This window comes from Otolemur garnettii, unplaced genomic scaffold, assembly GCF_000181295.1.
Source record: "Otolemur garnettii isolate 467f Iridium unplaced genomic scaffold, OtoGar3 scaffold00016, whole genome shotgun sequence".
Classification (NCBI taxonomy): Eukaryota; Metazoa; Chordata; class Mammalia; order Primates; family Galagidae; genus Otolemur; species Otolemur garnettii.
This window is the reverse complement of record NW_003852411.1, coordinates 2290717-2293576: the sequence shown is the minus strand read 5'-3', so window position 1 is coordinate 2293576 and position 2860 is coordinate 2290717. Positions and strand designations below refer to the sequence as shown.

General features: G+C 42.8%; 1 pseudogene; it reads right to left on the bottom strand.

The window, feature by feature from the left end:
* Positions 1-1407: 1407 nt before the first annotated feature.
* The window catches only part of LOC100955205, a 1841-nt pseudogene continuing 388 nt past the window's right edge, over positions 1408-2860 (bottom strand).

Here is a 2860-nt window from a genome sequence, read left to right as displayed (position 1 = left end):
AGATTTTAAGTATAATAAGCAAGACTTCCACATCATGAAAGATGTACTAGATCATGTCAAGGCAACTCTTGAGACAATTGGAAAAGTTAAATTTTTTTTTAAATCACATGTTTTAAAGATACTGAAGAGCTGTAGATTATTTTTAAAAATCACATGTTTTAAAGATACTGAAGAGCTGTAGAAGCGCTGAGAATTACATAGGCTAAAATCACAGAAAGGAAAGAGTTTTTCCCAGGTGATCTGATAACCTGACTTCTGACTTGAGAAAGGAAAGCAAAAGAGCTAAACTCAAAATGTCCAGGGAAAACTGCATCTCCTGTTCTTTCATGACGGGGAAGACAAAGTTCTCAAAGAAGATATCAAGGTTACACCTGAAGAACAAAGATACACCTGTCCTTGGAAACACTTATATATCTTGCAACCCAGTATTTTAATCTCTGGAAATAACGTTGTCTTCCCCACTATAAACCCCCAAATATGTGAGTACAACCAAAATAGGATTTTCCTGTACAAAGCCTGTATAGGTCTTCCCTTTATGAATTTACTTTTAAATTCTTTGTTAACTCATTTGTATTTTCTTTTTCTTTCTCTCTTGTTCCACATTATCTCTTAAGTTAGAGTCTACATCAAGTCCAGCCAGAATGTAGTAGCCACCCAGCTATGCCTATTGTTAACGTCACATTAAGAAAATAGCTTTTCTTAAAAAGCTTCATGTTGCATTTCAACTTCAGTTACACCATTCTGAAAGAAACAAGTACCACCCTCAAGTCAAAGCTGTCTATATGTGAGAGGGTGTTAGCAGCAGTTTCCCCCAAAAAATCCTTTGTTCTATTTCAAGTGACCCCTTGATACAAGGAGTATTTCCCAGCCCTAGGAATAGGAAGCACAGCCAGAGGCAGGGAGATTTTAAAATCAGACCTCAGAGAGTTAGACTTGCTGTTGTATGTGTCACCAAACTAACCATCAACTTGGACAATAAGGACCAACCAAAAGTTGGCATAAGAGTCCCCACAATTCAGGGCAGGACTAAGATTCTGTCTCTGGGCTCAGTCACTGCTTTAAAGGGCAGGTGGCACCCTCAGGTCCCCAGCACCAAGCACTGCAAGTACCAGTTAAATTATCTTTTTGTGCTCATTAAGTCCCCATGGCACACTTTATAATGGTCTAGGGTCTAGGGGTCCCAGGGAAAGCCACAGGCGGCACACTGGAATCCACAATGATGTGAGGTAGTCGAGAAGCATGGTGATGGACGGGGCGCTCTGCCAGCTCTGGCCACCCTCAGTTCTCATATAGACATTCTGGTTCTAGTCTCAGAAACTCAAGAACTGCAAAAGAGGTTGTCACACAACAGGCAGGGCACCACGCAGAAGCCAGTAGACATGATGGGACATGGAAAGTGACAGTTTTCTAAATACCTTTCCCCTGTAACAAAATAATCTTAATAAAAACATAATTTAAAGGAAGTGTAAAATCCAAGCTGTAAACTCTACCAAACTTTGAAGGCTCTCTTGAAGAATCATCGGCTGTAAGAAAGTCATGATTTATTGATGAAAACTTCAATTCAGTGATTTCAGAGTCAGGAGAGCCACTTCCACTTCTGTCATTATGTGTGTCCCTGGGCTCTGGCTGGCAGCTTTTCTGGAGGTGATGCCAGAGCTGCCCCACAGATGCTAAGAGGAGGCCAAAGTAGGGTGAGGAGGGCTTGATAGGTTTGGACAGGAACAGGGGATGGTACTGAACCCCAGCAAAGAAAGAGTTGATCTTCCAACTCCACAGTTTTCATTCTCTCTCCTTTAACATCTTGGCCAACAAACCTCAATCCTTGCTCTTCCAGTTTTTCAAAAACAGACTAATCTCAAATCTGTGTTTCTGCTTCTCTTCCAAGCAGACTGGATCTTCATAGAGTTTCCTCATGATGGAGTTTTTGGTCTGCCAGAGTTCTCCTCTTGCTCAGCCTCATGGTTCCACCCATCTGCCCAGGATTGTGTCCTGGCATGTCTATGACCAATGGCTGGTCTTAGGGTCAAACTCCACAGAATTAGCATTTTGTCATCCCAGCACATTTCTTGAGAATTCATCCACTGCCAACTGCATTCCTAAGCACACACCCCAAAAAGACTTTCTCTGTGTCTGAGCCTGGGCGATTTCTTGGCTTTTTCCTTCTGTTCCTCAAACACCAAATCCTCCAGGAACCAGCACTCCATGAGCACTGCACTGCAGAGCTTCTGTAGAGCTTCGGGGTACCACACAGGCTCTTCCTGGAAAGAAGTTTGCTCCAAGTCTGTGGAACCTATGTACTTGATTTCCAATTTATTGTTGATGGCCAGTGAAGAATGCTCTAGAGATTTAATGACACAGGCACAGGAGTCTGAGAACTTGGCATATTTGCCCACAAAGGAAATAGAGCCGGTCTTCAGCAAGTGATCATATCTGTCGCCTGTCTCTTTCCACTTCATCAGCATTTTTTATTGCTGCCTCTCAATAGAATAAAATCTATGACCTTTCCCTTCCCTACCAACAAGGGGACTCAGTAGAGAGATGAGACATCATGGACACAGATCACTTGCTCAAGTTCAACATGGCAGGACATTGATCTTTTCCCTTCCACTGATGTGTCAAGAGGATTTGAGCACCTGCACATAACCAGGTCAGGGAACGCCCACACCCTCTAAGTTTTCAGATACTGTTTTGGGTGGGTTTAATCCTCTGTTCTCCTGCTGAACTTTGCTGAGGAACTAGACTGTGGATAGTACAATAGTTCTCCTTCTTGACCTTGAATTGAAACTGATGGAAGGCCTCAGTAAAGGCCATGCTTTCTATGTCTCCCACAGTTCTGCCAAGCTCAATAACATAGTTGGGG